At 37.4% G+C, this 21,103-nt stretch overlaps 1 protein-coding gene across 7 annotated transcripts in view; it reads right to left on the bottom strand.

Annotated features, from left to right (window-relative positions):
* ARFIP1 (ADP ribosylation factor interacting protein 1) overlaps positions 1–21,103 on the bottom strand; it is a 174,040-nt gene that overhangs the window by 32,865 nt on the left and 120,072 nt on the right. The gene's annotated exons all lie outside the window — the stretch shown is intronic.

Below are 21,103 nucleotides of genomic sequence, written 5' to 3'. Positions count from 1 at the left end.
GTTTCTGTGTTTGTCTCGGCAGATGGATTCCTAAGTATTTTATATTGTCTAAGGTGATTTTAAATGGAATTTCTCTTTCTAATTCTTGCTGCTGAGCTGGGTTGGAGATATATAGAAATGCTGATGACTTATGCAGGTTTATTTTGTATCCTGCAACTTTGCTAAAGTTGTTGATTATTTCCACTAGCTTTTTGGTTGATTTCCTAGGATTCTTTAAGTAAATCATCATATCATCCGCCAAGAGTGACAGCTTGGTCTCCTCATTGCCAATTTTAATACCTTCAATTTCTTTTTCTTCTCTAATTGCTATTGCTAGTGTTTCTAGTACAATATTAAATAATAAAGGTGATAATGGGCATCCTTGTTTGACTCCTGATCTTATTGGGAAGGCTTCAAGTTTATCCTCATTGCAGATGATGTTTGCTGATGGTTTTAGATATATACTGTTTATTATTTTTAGGAAAGGCCCTTCTATTCCTATACTTTCTAGTTTTTTCAATAGGAATGAGTGTTGTATTTTGTCAAAGGCTTTTTCTGCATCTATTGAGATAATCATGTAATTTTTGTTAGTTTGCTTGTTAATATGGTCAATTATGTGGATGGTTTTCCTAATATTGAACCATCCTTGCATTCCTGGTATGAATCCTACCTGATCATAGTGAATAACCCTTGTGATGACTTGCTGGAGTCTTTTTGCTAGTATCCTATTTAAGATTTTTGTATCTATATTCATTAGGGAGATTGGCCTATAGTTTTCTTTCTCTATTTTTAACCTGCCTGGCTTTGGGATCAGTACCATATTTGTGTCGTAAAAAGAATTTGGTAGAACCCCTTCTTGGCTTATTCTGTCAAATAGTTCATATAATATTGGGATCAGTTGTTCTTTGAATGTTTGATAGAATTCATTTGTGAATCCGTCTGGACCTGGGGATTTTTTCTTAGGGAGTTCTTTGAAGGCTTGTTCAATTTCTTTTTCTGATATAGGGTTGTTTAGGTAATTTATTTCTTCTTTTAGTCTAGGCAATTTATATTTTTGTAAGTATTAATCCATATCACTTAGATTGTCATATTTGTTGCCATATAATTGGGCATAGTAGTTTTTAATGATTGCCTTAGTTTCCTCTTCATTAGAGGTGATGTCTCCCTTTTCATCTTGGATACTGTCAATTTGGTTTTTTTCTTTCCTTTTTTTAATTAGACTGACTAGTACTTTGTCTATTTTATTTGTTTTTTCAACCAGCTTCTAATCTTATTTATTAAGTCAATAGTTCTTTGACTTTCAATTTTACTAATTTCTCCTTTGATTTTTAGGATCTCTAATTTAGTCTTCATCTGAGGATTTTTAATTTTTTCACTTTCTCGTTTTTTAATTTGCATGCCCAATTCATTGACCTCTGCCCTTCTTAATTTGTTTATATATGAACTCAAGGATATACATTTCCCTGAGTACTGCTTTGCTGCATCCCTTAGATTTTGAAAGGATGTCTCATCATTGTCATTTTCTTCAATGAAGTTATGGTTTCTACAATTTGTTCTTTAGCCGGTTTTGGAGAATCATATTGTTTAATTTCAAATTAATTTTTTATTTACCTCTCCATGTTCCCTTACTATTATTTTTATTGCATTGTGGTCTGAGAAGGTTGCATTTATTATTTCTGCCCTTTTGCACTTGTTTGTAATGATTTTGTGCCCTAATACATGGTCAATTTTTGTGAATGTACCATGTGCTGCAGAAAAGAAGGTGTATTCCTTTTTGTCCCTATTTATTTTTCTCCATATGTCTACTAACTCTAGTTTTTCTAAGATTTCATTTGCTTCTCTCACCTCTGTCTTATTTATATTTTGGTTTGATTTATCTAGTTCGGATAAGAGGAAGGTTCAGATCTCCCACCAGTATAGGTTTTTTATTTATTTCATCCTTGAGTTCCTCTAGTTTCTCCTTTAGAAATTTGGATGCTATGCCATTTGGTGCATACATATTGAGTACAGATATTTCCTCGTTGTCTATACTGCCTTTTATCAGGATGTAATTACCTTCCCTATCTCTTTTAACTAGATTTATTTTTACTTTGGCTTTGTCAGATATCATGATTGTGACTCCTGCCTTCTTTTTATCAGTTGATGCCTGATAGATTTGGTTCCATCCTCTTACTTACACCCTATGCATATCTACCTTCCTCATGTGTTTCTTGCAGACAGCATATGGTAGGGTTTTGGATTCTCATCCACTCTGCCATTTGCTTGCGTTTTATTGGTGAGTTCATTCCATTCACATTCAGAGTAATGATTACTAGCTGTGTATTTCCCAGTATTTTGATTTCTACTCCTGGTCCTGCCTTTTCTTCTTTCACTATTTCCTTCTACAGCAATGTTTGTTTATAGTCAGTCCCCCTAGTTCCCACCTTTATTTTACTTCAATTTCTACCCCCCCTCCGTTCTTATTCCCTCATAGTCTTTTAAAAATTTCTCCCCTACCCTGCTTCCCTCCCCACCAGTCCGTTTTTTACCCTTCTACTCCCCTATAGGGCGCAAATCTATTCTCTTCCCCAATGGATTGGATTGTTCTTCCCTCTTTGGGTCAGTTTCAAAGCACATAAGAGTTGAGTGTTTATCTCCAACCTCTTTACCCTTCCAGTGTATCGATATTCTCCCCCCTCCCGCCATGAGCTTCTTTATGACATATAAATTTACCCTATTTGTTTCTTTTCCCATTTCTTTTAGCATTAACCTCTTTTTTTTTTAGCTCTGGTTGTATATATATATATGTGAACATATATATATATATATACACACATACACATGTATATATATTTATGCATGTATATGTCTATGTACCTATTTATGTCTTGTCCTTTCATCCTATACAGTTTGTCACTGTTTCCCTCTAAGTGTAATTCTTCTAGCTGTCCAGGTGATAGCAACAGTTTTTAAGATCTACCAATGACCTCTTTTCTTATAGGGATACATATCATTTTAACTTATTGAGTCTCTTAAAAATTTTTGTTGTTGTTGTTGTTTTGTTTTTCTTTTCCCCCTCTTTTTAAATTACCTTTTGATGATTCTCTTGAGTTCTGTGCTTGGACATCGAATTTTCTGTTCAGATATGGCCTTTTCTTTACGAATGCTTGGAATTCTTCTATTGTGTTGAATGACCATACTTTTCCCCTGTAAGAATATAGTCAGTTTTGATGGGTATTTTATTCTTGGTTGTAGACCTAGTTCCCTTGCTTTCCAGAATATCGTATTCCATGCCTTTCGGTCCTTCAGTGTGGATGCAGCCAGATCCTGTGTTATCCTCACCGTGTTTCCGTGGTATCTGAATGGCTTCTTCTTGGCAGGTTGTAATATCTTTTCTTTGGTCTGATAGTTTTTGAATTTGGCTATAACATTTCTGGGTGTTGTCAGTTGGGGATTAAATACAGGAGGTGATCTGTGGATTCTTTTGATCTCCACTTTCCCCTCTTGTTCTAGGATATCAGGACAGTTTTCCTGAATAATTTCCTGTAGTATTATGTCCAGGCTGTTCTTTTGTCATGGTCTTCTGGTAGTCCAATGATTCTTAAATTGTCTCTTCTTGAACGATTTTCTAAATCGTTTGTTTTGTGAATGAGATGCTTCACATTTTCCTCAGTTTTTTCATTCTTTTTTTTTTAGTGTCCTGCTGCCTTATGAGGTCACTTAATTCCAGTTGTTGTATTCTGGTTCTTAAAGATTGGATTTCATCTCTGGCTTTTTTGGTCATCCTTTTCCTTCTGGTCTGATTTTCTTTGAAGATCGTTTTTCATCTTCTTTACCTCGTCTTTCATCTCCTTTGCCTCATCTTTCATCTTCTTTGCCTCATTTTCCAGCTGGTTGATTTTGGCTTTCAAGACACTATTTTCTCGTTTTATTTCAAGTGCCTGTTTCTAGATGACTTATCTTAATTTTTAAGTTCTTTTCCCAATTGTATTCAGCCTCTCTTAGTTGTGTTTTGAGTTCTTCCAGTCTGTATCTAATTCGCTGGGATTTCTGATTTATTGTTAATCTCTCCCCCTCTGTTCCATTTGCTGAGTAGAAGCTGTCTATTGTAGTTTCTTTCTTCTTTTTCCGTTGTTTCCTCAAATTCACCTCTTCTTTACTTCCCGTATTTTTCTGTGCTCTTGCTCCTCTCACTTTTTTTTTGCTTTTTGGGGGCTTCTATCTGTCTCCCCTCTTAGAGCTTTAACAGAAGATCTCTTGGTATAGTCTCTGGGGGAGGGTTGTTGGGGCTTTGAGCTTCCCTGTCCTCTGGAGGCTTTTGATTGGCTTAAAGTCCAGCAGTCAATGAGGATGGGTGTGGAGCCTGGGTTTCCCTGAGTTCCGGAGACTTTTAATGGGATTTAAGTTCAGATTAGTTGGGCTGGGTGTGTTCTGAGTCCTAAACTTCCTGGAAGGTTGGAGCAAATATGGAGGATCTCCAAATCTCTAGCCAAGCTGCCAGGTCTATGCTCTCTCTAGCTCCTTCCCCGCCATCTGTGTTGGACGCTCTGAACTTGGCACAGTCCTGCTCTCAAGCTTTGCCCTTTAGACCAGCACCTTTGCCTGCCCAGAAGTTCCCACTGCTGCTGGAATCTCAGCACTCTGGATGGGAGGGGGGATGGGTCCTGGGACCTTCCTTTTGTCTTCCCCTTAAACCCGAGTGTTCTCGGATTCAGGCTTTTCAGGGGCTTCCCTTTTGAATTGAGTCTATCAGGAGGGTTCCTTGATTCTGTCTTGTTGTTAAGTTTGGTTTTCAGGCCTCTGGGAGAATTCAGTTTGTGATCGGTAAGGAAGGGTTTTCAGAGGTCTGAACTTCTGCTCCTTCTAGGCTGCCATCTTGAGTTTGCCTCCTCGAAAAGTGTTTTTTTGGAGGGAATACTTGTAATATGTTCATGTATAGCTGTACTAGCTAGACGTGTTATTTTTGTTTAATTAAAGCAACTGTAAATTCAGCAATAATTCTACCCAATTTGATAAGTAATTTCTCCAACCTTTCCCCCTCTCCCCCATACCATCAAGCTTAACCATGGATATAAAAAATAAGAAAAACTGCTGAATGAAAAATCCTCTTCTTAATTCTTAATTTTCCAGTAGTGGGAGGCCAATGGTAAATGTGAATTTCAAAACTACTCCACCCTATTCAGACCATCCTTCAGAAGACAGGATTTAGCTATTTCCTGATCAATAACAATAGAGATACTTGGAATAACAGAATCAGGTCTTAGAAACTACAATCTCCACCCTACTCAGGGTAACAAGATTAGGAAGGGCTGTAGCAAAACTCAATATTTAATTATTTGAGAATATGGCCTTCAACAGACATGCAAAAAGGACAGACCTCTGGGAGGTCCTAGGTCAAGCTAGAGCCACCATTGGCACATGTGAGACGCAGGAAGTGAGGTAGAGAACAGCCTCTGGAGTTCTTATGACTTCCTTTGAGGAGGGCTAGAGGCAGTTGGAGGCTGGTGCTTGGAGTTGGAGGAGCCTGGGGACTGTTTTTCTCCAGATTGGTCACGTGAGTGATAAGGACTGATCTCTTTCCTTGCCTTGGCTATCCAGGGCCTTAAAGCCTGCTTTGGCTCAGGCTGAGCCAAAGTGGGTATTTAAACCCTCTATCCTTCTTTCCCTCTTCCTTCTCTCTCTCTCTCTCTCTCTCTCTCTCTCTCTCTCTCTCTCTCTCTCTCTCTCTCTCTCTCTCTCTCTCTCTCTCTCTCTCTCTCTCTCTCTCTCTCTCTCTCTCTCTCTCTCCCTCTAATAATTTCTTCCTCCTGTTTGTAATTAAACACCATAAAAAAGGTTGGCAGCTGACTTGAGTGTTTCATTTAGGAATTACATAAGTGAATTCCCTGGCGACTTTAAATTAATATATATCAGTCTTTTAAAGTGATTTCAATATCACATAAAGAGACAAATAACTCATACACAGGCATACAACAAACATTTATTAAGCACCTACATCATTCTAAGCACTGGGGATAAAAAAAAACATGCACATGCATACATATAACTTAATAACTACAGAAATCAAATATCCTTTCAAGAAAGGTCAAATTAACTTAAAAATTCCTGCATAGTAGCTGGAATACCAAAGGGTATCTTGTAATACTTTCCCATATATGGAAAGGATATACTAATGAAACAGGATTTCACGGTTTGAAGGGGCCTCAGATACCATCTACCTGGAACAAGAATCTCTTGAATATTTCCTTGAAAACCTCTAAGAAGGTGGAACACACTACTGCCTTAGATAACCAAGTTCCACTTGGATAGTTCTTTTATGAAATTATTCCATAAATTGAGATTAAATTTGCTTTTCTATAATTTCTACCCTTTGAGGGGATCTTGGCCTCAGCAAATAATCTGTTTTTCTTCATATTCTTATGGTAGAAAAATCTGGGGAAGTCAAATGTTCCCAATTATCTTTAGGATAAAATAGAGACTCTTCTGTTTATTTATTTATTTTTAACCCTTACCTTCCATCATAGAATCAATACTGTGTATTAACTGGTTCCAAGGCAGAAGAGCAGTAAGGACTAGTCAATGGGGATTAAGTGACTTGTCCAGGGTCACATATCTAGGAAGTGTCTAAGGCTAGATTTGAACTGAGAACCTCTTGTCTCTAAGTCTGGCTCTCAATCCACTGAGCCATCTAGCTGCCCCCTTAAAAAAAATCAATCAATCAAACAAAAAACCCTCACCTTCTATCTTAGAATTGATAGTTAAGTATTGATTCTAAGGCTTGCTCAGGGTCACACAGTAGGAATTAATTGTCTGAAGCCAGATTTGAATTTGGCTTTTTAAAAGCCATTCCCAATCTGGCTCCGGTGTATATTTCTAAATTTATAAAAAAATGAAAGAATGGCTAATATATGTTTACTATGTTATAGACGCTATATGTGCTAAGCACTGGGGATACATAAGAAAGCCCTTGACTTCAAAGAGGGGAAGACAACATGTATAAGGGAGGTCCAGAGGAGTAGTTTGTATAGGGAAATCAGAGAGAATGGTGACTGAGGATTATTAAGGCAAACTGGTTGGGACAAGCTTCTCAGGAATGGTAGTGTTAATTTGATTTCTCTTCTGTCCTAGAATGGATTCTAAGACAGACAGGCAGCAAGGATTAGGCAACTGGGATTGTGATTTGCCCAGAATCACACAGCTAGGAAGTGTCTGAGGCCAGATTTGAAACCAAAATTTCCTGACTCCATATCTGGGGCCCTCTATCCACTGTGCCCCATATGATGATGTTTTACTCTGATGTAATATTTATAGAGAACTTGAAGGAGAGGATATTTTTGGTCTCTTCTTTATATTCCTGGTACCAAGCTTAGGGCCTGGCACACAAGTAGGTCCTTAAAGGTTTGTCAAACAAATTGTTCAAAGGGTAACGTGCTTGCATGCTTAAAGGAAGCCCACAAATAATAATACTGATTTATATCAGTATAAATCATTTATAGTTTATTACAACATACTTCCCCATATGATATGTCACCTGATCTTCCCAGTAATTATCTTGTGGGGTAGGGCAGATTAAGGGATATTCTCTAGTCTTGTAGTTGAGGAAATTAGTATCACAAAAGTTCAATGACCTAAACAATGTAATGGGCAAGAAGTGATGGATTGTGGACTTAAATCCAGTCTTCTCAGTTCTAGTTCAGTGTTTTTACCTAAGTAGAACAGTTAAAAACAGCCCACAAATTCAAATTGTACATATTAAGGTTCATTTGGCACTAATGTAAGGCCAATAAGGAAACCCTTAGACTAGAAATGCAGAGGCTGAGGGTGATTAGTCATCTAACAATGTGTCCTGAGGAATGCAGCTGTAAAGTACAATTACATTAACTGATTACCACCTGGCCTTGACAAATGATAAATACCAGAGATAACCAATTGAAAATTGAGGGCTTCTTGCAAAGACTGAACCATTTAGTTTAAAAATTTTAAACCAGGAAAAGGATTAGTGAAAAAAAATGTTGTGAAGTCCAGATATATATATAAGAATTCTGAGTGTATGTAGTAATTCAAATGTGGATTCTAACCTCTAATGCTCACAATTTGGAAAGTATAATTCAAAATAAATCCAAGAGAGGTCCCTGTACAGTTAAGGGCCTGGAGTTCATTCAATATAAGGATCAGCTGAAAGAAAAAGAAAGGTTCAGAGCAAAGAACTGCAGACTTAGGAGACACATGACACTTGTCTTCAAGGACTTGAAATACTGTCACCTACAATAGGGACTGGACTTATTCTGTTTGGCACAAGAAGACAGAACCTAGAACAATGGAGAGGAGCTCCAAAGTGGCCAATTTAGGTCTGATCTAGGTAAAAACTTTTAAACACTAACAATGGTTCAAAAGTAGAGTGATATGCTTTAGGAGGTAGTGAGCTCTCCTTAAATGGGAGGTCTTTAAACAAAGAGGGGAGTATCTGGCAGAAAGTGTTCAGATATGGGCTGAATTACAGATGAGTCCTTTCAATTCTGAAATTCCATAATATCAAAACACAAGTCAAAGTAAGCAGAAACATACTCAAGAGTAACACAAATATGCTATATAATGGAGATTACTATTAAAATAGGTCAAACTATTTTGGGTGAAGATGGTTCTTTTAAGGAGGCTGCAAAATTTGGAACTATGCCCAAAGGGCGATAAAAGACTGTCTGCCCTTTGATCCAGCCATAGCACTGCTGGGTTTGTACCCCAAAGAGATAATAAAGAAAAAGACTTGTACAAGAATATTCATAGCTGCACTCTTTGTGGTGGCCAAAAACTAGAAAATGAGGGGATGCCCTTCAATTGGGGAATGGCTGAACAAATTGTGGTATATGTTGGTGATGGAATACTATTGTGCTCAAAGGAATAATAAAGTGGAGGAATTCCATGGAGACTGGAACAACCTCCAGGAAGCGATGCAGAGCGAAAGGAGCAGAACCAGGAAAACATTGTACACAGAGACTGACACACTGCGGTACAATCGAAGGTAATGGACTTCTCCATTAGTGGCAATGTAGTGTCCCTGAACAATCTGCAGGGATCTAAAAAACACTATCCACAAGCAGAAGATAAACTGTGGGAGTAAAAACACTGATGAAAAGCAACTGCTTGACTACAGGGGTGGAGTGATATGACTGAGGAGAGACTCTAAATGAACACTCTAATGCAAATACCAACAACATGGAAATGGGTTTGAATCAAGAACACATGTGATACCCAGTGGAATTGTGCGTGGGCTATGGGAGAGGTGGTGGGAGGGAAGAAAAGAAAATGATCTTTGTTTCCAATGAATAATGTTTGGAAATGACCAAATAAAAATTTAAAAAAAAAAGGAGGCTGCAAAGTCCTGGAGCTTAATGCAATCAGCACATCATCTGCAAACAGGACCTCACAATACATGTTGCCCTTAATCTCAAGGTATTCTTGTTTTATGTCTTGCCTGATATTAATGGGGAGTGTCCTTGGGCCTTGAACAAACTCCCTCCACATTGTTATGACTAAAATTTTCTGAAGACCGCATCTTAATTCATAATTATTTATTAAGCATTAAATAATAAAAAGCGGGCCAGAGAAAGAGAAAGCACCAGCCTTGAATAGTCAGCTGCCTGCTGCCTTCCATTCTGGGAAGTCACTGACCACACACCTACTCACTTTAGATTCCAAAGAAAAAAGCCTCTAATTCCTTCCTGTACTCTTTGGTGATGGTGATGTCCCATTTCTAATCCCCAGTGATTGGAGCACTCCAACCTCACTTTGGACAAGAGGAGGATCTTCCCAACACAAGGAGTCATGAGATCTTTAGAATAGCCTCTTTACATAGTGACATGTCCACTTTTCTCTGCTACATTATCTATCTTAAGAGGCTAGTTTACAGATAAATAAAAAAGCTTTGTCTCACCCCAATTCAGCAAGCAGTTCGGGGGAGAAGAACATTAATATTCAGCATTTAGTTTCAATAGCTTAAATCTTAAGATTAAACTTTTTTCCTCTTTAAGACCCAAGGGTTGTCTTGGGGTGCTGGAAAGAGAGGTACAGGGGTTAGTGTGAAATGTCCACAACATCTTTACCTTTTAGAAGTGTTAGTTGGAGGGGCAGTGCACCTTGAGGGAGTGCCACTCTGTCTCCTCACACTCTCAATCTTATCACTCAATCAAGCATTTATTAAGGGTCTATTATGTTTCAGGCACAATGCTGAGCACTGGGGATAAAGGGACAAAGAATGAAACAATCTCTACTCACAATGAGCTTAAATTCTAATGTGAACATTATATCTATATCTATCTATCTATCTATCTATCTATCTATCTATCTATCTATCTATCTATCTATCTATCTATCTATCTATCTATCTCTGAAATAAAAGGTAATTTGGAAAGAAGAAAAGTAGCTTGGGGGAACAAGAATAGTGTGCTGCATCTTAAAGGAATAGAGATGGAGCTAAGGAGGAAGTGTATAAAGGAAGAGATATGACAAGTACAAAGCACCAAGCCAAGAGATGTAGTGTTGTGAGGAACAAAGAGAAGACCAATCTGGCTGGATCACAGAGTGTGGGAGGGGTATTAATGCCAATGAGTGAGGAAAGATAGAAGGAAAAGGGAGCAGCTGGAATTGACTGAGTTGGGGAAATCACATTGAAAGATCTGTGCTCATTATAAACTCTCTGAGGGCAAGGACTATCTTTTGCTTCCTTCTGTATTTCTAGCATTTAGCACAGTGCCTGGAACATGGTAGGCACTTAATACATGTTTACTGACTGGCAGCTTAAGGAAAATTACTTTTTTTAATGTTTTATTTTTATTTTAATAACAACTTTCTACATAAGTTTTTCCAAGGTTATATGATTCATGTTGATGCCTTTCCTTTTTCTGCCCCCCCCCCCCTCCAGGAGTTGACAAGAAATTCAGTCTGGGTGGTACATGTATTATCATCCAAAATGTATTTCCATATTATTCATTTTGTAAGTGAATAATCATATAAAACCAAAGCCCCAAATCATTTGTCAAATAAACAAGTGATACATCATATGTTTTCATCTGCATTTCTTCTCCAACAGCTCTTTCTCTAGAAGTGGATAGCATTCTTTATCACAAGTCTATGGGAAATTATTTTGGCAGCAATGTGTAGGATGGATTGGAATTTTTATGTTCAGATGATTTTAATTTACAAATGACATAATTTGTTGTAGGGAAACCTTTAAAATAGCATCTTGCTCTGCTGAATCAAATGTTTTATAAATCAAAATTTGACCAGTCTTTTGATTAAAGAAATGCAAATTAAAACAATTCCAAGGTGCCACTTTATATCTAGCAGACTGGCTAATATGACAGAAGACAAAAATGACAAATGCTAGAGGGGATGTGGCAAAATTGGGATACTAGGGAAGTTGTGAACTGCACAGATGGAAAACCTGCAACACCTGAGCAATATTCCCAGCATCCTCTTAAGTTACGTCCTCATTTTATGTAAGGATGCTTAGGAGATAAACTCAGGCTGTGAGGCTCTTTTTTTTCAGAGCTTGTGCTTTTGGTAAAGTGTTGTAGGTGTGAGTCTCTGTCTCTCTTTGCTCTGCTCACTTCACTGAAAACCTTTTTTTCTTTTTCCTCTTTTGATTTGGTATTAAAATCATACATATTTTTAAATACTAGGAGTATTTATTCATTTTTACTCCTACCGAGCCAATCATTCTACAGAGCAATTTAGAGCTCAAAGGGCTAGAAAATTGTGCATATCCTTTGACCCAGCAATACTACTATTAGGTCTATGTTCCAAAGATTTAAAAAAAAAACAAAAAAAAGAACCTACTTATATAAAAATTTGCATAGCAGCTTTTTGTGGTGGCAAATGATTGTAAAATAAGGGTATGCCCACCAATTGGGAATGGCTGAACAAGTATATCATTGTGATAGAATACTATTGTGCTATAAGAAACGACGAGCAGGATGCTTTCAGAAAAATCTGGAAAGACCTACATGAACTGATGCTAAGTGAAGTGAGTAGAAGTAGGAGAATATTGTACACAGAAATAGAAATATTTTATGATGAACAACTGTGAATGACTTTGCTATTCTTAGCAATATGGTGATCCAAGACAATTCAGGAGGACTTACAATGAAAAATGCTATCTGCCCCTAGAGATGGAACTGATAAAGTTTGTATGCAGAAGAAAGCATACTTTTACTTTATTTTTCTTTTCTTTCTCTCTCTTTTTTTGGTCTGTATTTTCTTTAACAACATGATTAATATGGAAATGTGTCTTGTATGACATCACACATGTATTAATCGATATCAAATTGCTTGCTTTCTCATGAGAGGAAAGACAGGGAGGGAAAAAATTAAAATTAAAAAAACAAAACAATGTTAATTGTTTTTACATGTAACTGGAAAAAAAAAAAAGAGTAGACCAGCCTAAGCTTTCCAGAATGACCAGAGATTGCTTCTATTTCTAGAGGAAACTAGCAGAAGGCATCCCTGAGGAAGCTCCAGGATGGTTAGCTGGGCCATTTATCAGCACTCAGAAAGGGAACTCAGATTAGGAAAGCCCAAGCCTAGAGGTTGGCTCTGAGGTACCTAGCCCCTGGTCTTGAGGGGTATTAAGGAAGTTAAATAAGAGAAATGGAGGCCCAGGTTGGGTGGGTTGGAGGTTCAGATTAGTTTAGTAGGTTTGAAGGGGAGATAGAAAAGAGAATTCAATACACACCAAGAGTTTGGTGTAGAACTATAGCAAACTCAACTAAGGAGAAAAAATGGCAGGGTTAGGAAGCTAATAATGGGGAGAGAATAGCTGCAAGCAAAATAAATTCTTTGATTCTGAAGGAAGGAATAAAAGAAGGAGAAAGGAATTTGAATCAAAGGAGGCACTTTAGATTGCTTCCTGGACAACTAGGGAACTGACTGGTACAGGAATGGAATGGAATGTTATTGTGTTGGATGTAATGGCAAAGGAGAGAATCCTGATAACATGAATCAAAAGAGTGAAATGAGAAGAACCTGAAGAACAATTTATTCACAAGTGACCATATGTAAAGAAAAGTAATGCTAAACAATTTAAGAACTTTAATTAAGGCAATGACCAGCCCTATCTTCAGAGGACATAGGATGAAATGTTTATCCATCTCCTGGCAGAAGTGATGGATGCAAGGTACAGAGTCATACATTACTGAATGTGACTAATGGATGGATTTGTTTTGCTGACAATGCTTTTTTTTTTTTTTAAACCCTTACCTTCTGTCTTGGAATCAATACTGTGTAAGGGCTAGGCAATGGGGGTCAAGTGACTTGCCCTGGGTCACACAGCTAGGAAGTGTCTGAGGCCAGATTTGAACCTAGGACCTCCAGTCTCTAGGCCTGACTCTTAATCCACTGAGCTACCCAGCTGCCCCTACCTTCTGTCTTAAGACTTATTCTAAGGCAGAAGAGTGGCAAGGGCTAGGTAACTGAAGTTAAGTAATTTGCCCGAAGTAACACAGCTAGGAAGTATCTGAGGTCAAATTTAAACCCAGGACTTCCAGGCCTGGTTCTCTATCCATTGTCCTACCCAGCTGTTCTAACAATGATTATTTGTTACAAGAGTTTTACTTCACTCTTTCTCTTGGTTAATTTGGAAAAAAGAGTTGAAGGAAGTTAGTAGGAAGAATGCCAAGAAAAGGAGGACCATTGAAATACTTTTAAAAATGAATAAAAGCAAACAAAATAAAGTTCAAAAGGAAAGAGGATAGTTTTGAAAGTAACATGTACAATTTAATATATACTTTTAAAAAGGCAAGCGGCTTGACATTGAGAGTCATAGTTTCACAGAGGATTCTATTTTGGAGTTTGTTATGTGTTTGAGGATTTTTTTTGGTGTTAAGGATAAAAATTTAAAATAAATCAGCAAACAGTAAACACAGTGGGAACAAGTAGATGAAGAATGCTTCTTGTTTAGATTACAGCATAATAACGAAGGTAGTTCCTCTCTATAGTGGATTGTTAAGTTTGTAAAGCCCCTTTTTATACATTTTCTCATTGATCCTCATAATAATTTTGTGAGGTTGAGGCTACTACTCCATTTTAGAGATGAGGAAACTGATTTTCATAGAGGCTAGGAGATTTATTCATGACCATACAACTAGTAAATATCTTCGCTGAAATTTGGTTTTATTTATGTCTTCCTTACTCCAATAATACAAATTGTGGAACTTGTCTATCAGTATAAAACATCTTGGGCAGAGTTCAAATGTACAAGTTGGCCTAGAAATAAAAAGAGGGGAAAGCCAGCTTGATTCTTTTCAGGAAATTTCAAAGCTACATTAATGATTCCAAACATCTCAGAAGCATAGGCCCATCTTCTTCATGTTAAGATTCTAATGGTACTGTTGTAGAATACTATACTCTCCGAAGAATTAAAAATAAGTAGCACTCAGAGGGCAGTGGAGAGGCACATGGTAGATGCAAGCAGGTTATAATGAGGAACTATGAGAAAAGATATCATACATAACACATAAAAATATATACACAGGAAATATGGGCTGATCATTGATGTCTGGAGAAGACAAAGAAGACCCTATCATATCATGTGACCTAATGGGAAGGCATCAACAAGATGGACAGGCAGGGTTGGATTGTGGCCTGCCTCTTTGGCAGGAACATCCATATCACTGAGATCACAAATCTTATTGATATTTGAGTTTTATCATGTTCAAGTAACAAAAAATATGGTGAAGCTCTCTCCTCAGGAATCAGCCTAAGAGCTTTTCCCACAGAAACAGAAGTTAACAAGGCTGAGGCCTATCAAGGTAAACTCTCTTGTCTCAGGCCATTCTGCCAGTCTGTGACAGAACCAAGTCTAGAACTCAGATCTTTTCATTTCTAGTTTGGAGCCTTCAGGACATGGAGTGAGTTTGCTCCTTATAACCTCCAAGTCAAGGTTTCAGTAATTAAGCCTGCAATGAATGTGTCTATGTGCTTTTATTTTATCTACATAATAAATCTGCAGTCCTCTTTTAGATTTTTAAATTAATCCAAAGAATCACATTATGTACATCCAATATCTGTTCCTTTGACATAGGTCAGTTCTGAAACTTGGAAACATGTACACTCTCATGTGGAAAAGAATCCTATGCATAACAACAACAAATAATAAAAATGCAAAAAAGATAGGTGGCAGCACAATGGGGTGGAAGGAACACTAAGAACAGCATGGACCCTGCTACTAGTTAGTTGTCTCATCTTGGACAAATCACAACTTCTTTGGTCTTAATTTCAGTATTTCTAAAATGGGGGGGAAAGTTAGGCTAGATAATCTCAAAGGTCCATTCTGGGGAACCTAGGAAACACTGGTCCCAGAGTCAGAGAGAATCATCTTCCTGAGTTCAAATTTAGCCTCAGACACTTATTAGCTGTGTGACCCTGAGCAAGTCACTTTAACCCTATTTGCCTCAGTTTTCTCATCTGTAAAATGAGCTAGAAAAGTAAATAGCAAAGCATTCCAGTATTTTTTCTAAGAAAACCCCTATGAAAGGTCACGAAGAGTTGGATACAATTGAAAACAAAACAAAACAATTACTGAATATATACTAGGTCTCATGGTTGAAAAAAAAAATGACTGAGAAACTTAGAAAGCTAACAAAGCAAGAGAGAAAACTGAGAGTGAGAACAAGGATGAAAACCAGACATGAGTTTGCAATACAAAACAGCAAGAGGAAGCCAGTGCTATTCTAGGCAGAATAGGGAAAGCATGGAAACATATGTTAATTCTCCTTAATCGGACACTAACAAAACCACTCCTGGAATATAGTATCTTGTTTTTGGCAGTGAAGACTTGGAAAGATCATTGAAAACTGCAGGCATTTAGCAATGGGTAACCAAAATAAAAGAAGGAAAAATATTTCTCATGAGAAAGACGGCATAGCTAGGGATGTGCTGGGGCCAGAATGTATCAGCTAGAGCTGACTTAGATTCTCAGTGTAAGCATTTACATCTCTGAAATCAACAAATGCTACAAATCTAGTCTCAAGAAAGTGATTGAGAAAATGTTAAAAGCAGATTAAACTTAAAAGTGTGTTGTACATACAAGTCTCCTCCACTCCCTGAGAAATTGTCCTTAAGCATTTGCTTGATATGCCCATGCATGAGAGGTATAATACATAAGAGAATTTCTAGACAGACTATTAAGAATGGAAAAATATTTTTTCTTGCCACAGGGAAAATAATATGAAATTAAAGAATGAAAAGAGGAACATCAATAAAATGGTTAAGCTGCAGAATTCTCTCAAAGCTATAGAAGCAGGAACCAGTTGTGGATCATGAAAAACTGCACTGATTTAATAGGCATTATGATGAATCTTAAAGCTGGATGGCACAGAATATCTTTTTTAGTCCTATATTTTGAAAATGGCAAGACTGTGTTGTATCTCTTTAAGAAGTCACATATATTTTTGTTATATAGACTATAGTTGGAACAAATGCCAACTGTATTTCTGGAAAGGATCTGCTATTACACATTAGTTTCCAAGGGAGATTAAGAAAACAATTCCTTCCACAGTGATTATTTGTGTGCATTTTCAGTAGAGGATTCTTCCTTTCACTATGCTGTGACCTTCTTAAGCAGCTGGCCAAAGGAGAGCTCACAAGCCTTACTCTGAAGCTCAAGGGAACCATTTAAAAATACCAAAATTTCTGAATTATCTTAAAGCCTACAGTGTTTCTGTTTTTTAAAAAAGATTAATGACATGAAATAAGATATTAACTTATAAATTGAAATATATTCAATTAGTCAGGAGACAGATTTGGGCAGAGAAAGCTAATGCTTTATATCCCAGATCCAGTTACTCTACTGATGAAGCATGATACAGGCTAGTTCTAAAACTCTCTGAGAAACTTAGAAAGCCAAGAAGTTTCTCTCTCGGAGAGAAAACTGGGAGTAAGAGGCTGAAAATGAAACATGAGTTTGCAATACAAAACAGCCAAAGGAAGCCAGTGCTATTCTAAGTAGAGTAGAGAAAGCACAGAAAAATATGAGGGTGATGGGAAATGTACCCATCTTTTTGTTGTGATTCAGTCGTTTGTTCTGTCTGATTCTTTGTGACTCAATATGGGGTTTTCTTGACAAAGAAACTGGAGTGGTTTGCCATTTCCTTTTCTAGCTCATTTTATAGATGAGGAAGAGGCAATTAGGTTTAAGTGACCTACCCAGGGTCCCATAGCTAGTAAGTCACTGGGGTGATTTAAGTTCACAAAGAAAAGTCTATATGATTTCAATCCCAGTGTTCTATCTACTGTGCCACCTAACTGCCCTGTACCCATATCTAGCCCAGGGAATATATGGTTCAAGGGCCACTTCTTCCCCCAAGCTACTTATGGCACTTTAACATTCCTAGATCTTGATTTTAAGTCACAGTGAGGAAGCTTTTGCCCTCACTTTTTTTAAACTTGATGCCTATCCATCAAGTACCAAAAGATGGATACTCTCTGTACTCCGAGTTGTCAAAATGCAAAAAGACTTTTAAGTTTTTAGGAGGAATATCCCAAGAGGTCATGAAATGAAAATGTTAGTCCATGGAAACAGATTTTTTCTCTATAAAGTGAGATTAAATATTCTTCATTGCTCAGAGCAAGAAGACAATTTTCTTCATTGAAAATAAGGGAAAGGAGATTCCAACTTAAAAACACAGGCTAAATGCTTGCTTTATGTAAAATACTATTAGGAGCTAGATGGCATACAAAATTCAGTTCTCAAGAATTTGCAAATGTCTTTGTTTAACTTTAAGTAAGGGTTTTTAATTCTTTTTTTTTTTTTAAACCCGTACCTTCCATCTTAGAATCAATACCATGTATTGGTTCCAAGCAGAAGAGTGGTAAGAGTTAGGCAATAGGGGGTAAATGATTTGCCCAGGGTCACACAGCTAGGAAGTGTCTTGAAGCCAGATTTGACCCTAGGACCACCCATCTCTAGGCCTGGCTCTCAATCCACTGAGTTACCTAGCTGCCCCCTTTTAATTCTATTTTAAAAATAACAAATGCTATTAATGTTTAAGAACAAAACAAAATTTAGATGGTTTATTTAATGTTTTTAAAGGATAGTATTAATAAATGAATTAGTATTTTCCTATTACAGTTTTGGCCAGGATGGCCATTGTATTTGTATTTTTTGTATTCTTTTAAAAAATTGTCATTTTACTTTTATTCTGAATTTAACAAATGCCAAATAAAATGGATATATATATATATATATATATGCGCTAGAAGAAAGTTGAATGTGAGACTGTGAATCTCTATTATGCAAACTTTGTTTTCCTTTTAATAATATAATAAACTGGATATGTAACTTCTTTTTTTAAACTTTACTTTAGAATTGATACTAAGTTTTGGTTCCAAGGCAGAAGAGTGTTAAGGGCTTGGCAATTTGGGTTAAGTGACTTGCTCAGGGTCACACAGTGTAATTTTGGGGGACTCTTACTCCTTAGATGGAGAAATAAGGGTTGAAGGCAGTGAAGTTGATGAAAATGGCTTCCCTCACTACTCCCTCCCAGACTCCCTGAATTACCTGAGGGAGACAAAATGGAGATCTCCCTTCAGTGAAGGCTTGCCCCTTGATGGCTGTGCTGGCCCTCAAGGGCGGCGGGGAAGTCTTCTCTATCAGGAGAGGTATGTGGGACCTCAATCCGGAAATGCACTGTTTTGGGGCCCTCACAAGCCTCCCCTTCATGTCTTCTTGAAAACTGGCAACAAGACGGAGTCTGCCAATGGGTTTATTCTATAGATGTAATAAACGAGCTTGAATTTGCTATCTGACTGGTTATTTGATTTAATTTGTGATTGGGGTAAAGGGTAGAGGTTAGAGGAGTTGTAGGTCACCCTAAATCTTTTTCTAAATAATCTAATTACTGAAGTAAAATGTTTTCTTGTAGGCAAGAGAGAGGCAGAAAAGGGGAGAGCACTGCACACTGATTTGAGTCCAGTATCTCAAAGTTCATGGAATAAAAGTCTTTGAAGAAATTAGGTTCCTAGGTTCGTTCGTTCATTCCTTCCTTCCTTCCTTTAATAAAACCTTACCTTCTGTCTTAGAATCAATACTGTGTATTGGTTCCAAGGCAGAAGAGTGGTAAGGGCTAAGCAATGGGGGTCAAGTGACTTGTCCAGGGTCACATAGCTGGGAAGTATCTGAGACCAGATTTGAACCTAGGACCTCCCGTCTCTCAATCCACTGAGCTACCCAGCTGCCCAGAAATTAGGTTTCTTGACAGGAACCAGTCATGTTTTAAACAGGAACCCATGATGTTAAGATTTCTGTCAGTGTCAGAAATCCCCAAAGGTGTCTTGAATGGTCCCGAGAAACAGCTCCTCCTTCTACTCCCGTCTGTGTCTCAGCAGAGAATTTCCCAGAAGTCTTTGTCCAGTTTCCAACTGCCTTTTCCTGCCTCACTCACTGTAGAGCTCTCAACATCCCATTTCCCCCTATGGTTCTTTTGCCTTACTCCCCATCATTACAACAGTTAGGAAGTATTTGGGGTCACTTCTGAATCCAGGACCTCCCATCTCTAAGCCTGATTCTCCAACCACTGAGCCACCTAGCTGCTCCTGATGGTAACTTATAAAGTTGTCCCACTTATGAGTAATTTTTTTGGAGTTCTTTCTGCCCTCTCTCTCATTTTTTCCTGCTGGTGGTAGTAGTGTTAGGAAACTACTCCCTAAGTACCCCCCAGTCATGGAAAATAAATAAAATCCTCGAAACAAATATGCACAGGCAAACAAAACAAATTACCACTCCAGCCATGTCTGTATTCCCTTCATTAGTAATACATATGCATAAAACTAAATAGTCTTTCATTTCCTTCTCCTTTTCACATACAGTTTTCATCTTTATGTAATATATCTGTCTACCTGTCCTTATGGATGGGCCACTTACATTCTTTCCCTCTCAAACCCTCTATCTCCATCTCTCTTTTGTCCTCTCTTGCTTCTTTAGATAGCTATTACACAAAACTGAAATATGCAAAGACAGCTTACTGATGAGTTTTATGTACTCTTATTATTTTTAAAAGTAGATGAAATTTTTAATATTTAGAAGTACCTCCTAGAATATTTTTATAATAAAACTCTCTGATAAAGGTTTAAACTCCCAAATATATAAGGAACTAAGTCAATTGTACAAAAAAAATCTCACCATTCCCCAATTGATAAATGGGAAAGGGACAGGAATAGGCAATTTTCAGATAAAGAAATCAAAACTATCAATATGCACATGAAAAAGTGCTCTAAATCTCTCATAATTAGAGAAATGCAAGTCGAAACAACTCTGAGGTACCACCTCACACCTAGCAAATTGGCCAATATAACAGTAAAAGAAAATAATAGATGTTGGAGGGGATGTGGCAAAATTGGGACACTAATGCATTGCTGGTGGAGTTGTGAATTGATTCAACTATTCTAAAGGGCAATTTGGAATCATGTCCAAAGGGCTTTAAAAGAATGAATACCCTCTGACCCAGCCACAGCACTGCTGGGTTTGTACCCCAAAGAGATAATAAGGAAAAAGACTTGTACAAAAATATTCATAGCCTCACTCTTTGTGGTGGCAAAAAACTGGAAAATGAGGGGGTGTCCATTGATTGGGGAATGGCTGAATAAATTGTGGTATCTGATGGTGATAGAGTACTATAGTCCTCAAAGGAATAATAAAGTGGAGGAATTCCATGGGAACTGGAACAACCTCCAGGAACTGAAGCAGTGAAAGGAGCAGAACCAGGAGAACATTGTATACAGAGACTGATATACTGTGGTACAATCGAATGTAATGAACTTTTCTGCAATGATCCAGGACAATCCAGAGGAACTTATGAGAAAGAACACTATCCACATCCAGAGAAAGAACTGTGGGAGTAGAAACACAGAAGAAAAACATATGATCGATCACTTAGTTCGATAGGGATATGATTAGGGTTTTGATGTTAAAAGATCACTCCACCGCAAATATGAATAACATGGAAATGGGTTTTAAACAATGATATTGTTCAAAATTGGAATTGCTTGTTAACTCTGCGAATGGAGAGGGAAAAGGGTGCTTCATGAATCATGTAACCAAGGAAAAATATTCTAAGTAAGAAAAAAAAAATAAAATGAAAAATGGAAAAAAAATTGT

This window comes from Monodelphis domestica, chromosome 6 (genome assembly GCF_027887165.1).
Source record: "Monodelphis domestica isolate mMonDom1 chromosome 6, mMonDom1.pri, whole genome shotgun sequence".
NCBI classification, from domain to species: Eukaryota; Metazoa; Chordata; class Mammalia; order Didelphimorphia; family Didelphidae; genus Monodelphis; species Monodelphis domestica.
The sequence above is the reverse complement of the archived record's forward strand: the minus strand, read 5'-3'. Positions and strand labels throughout refer to the sequence as shown.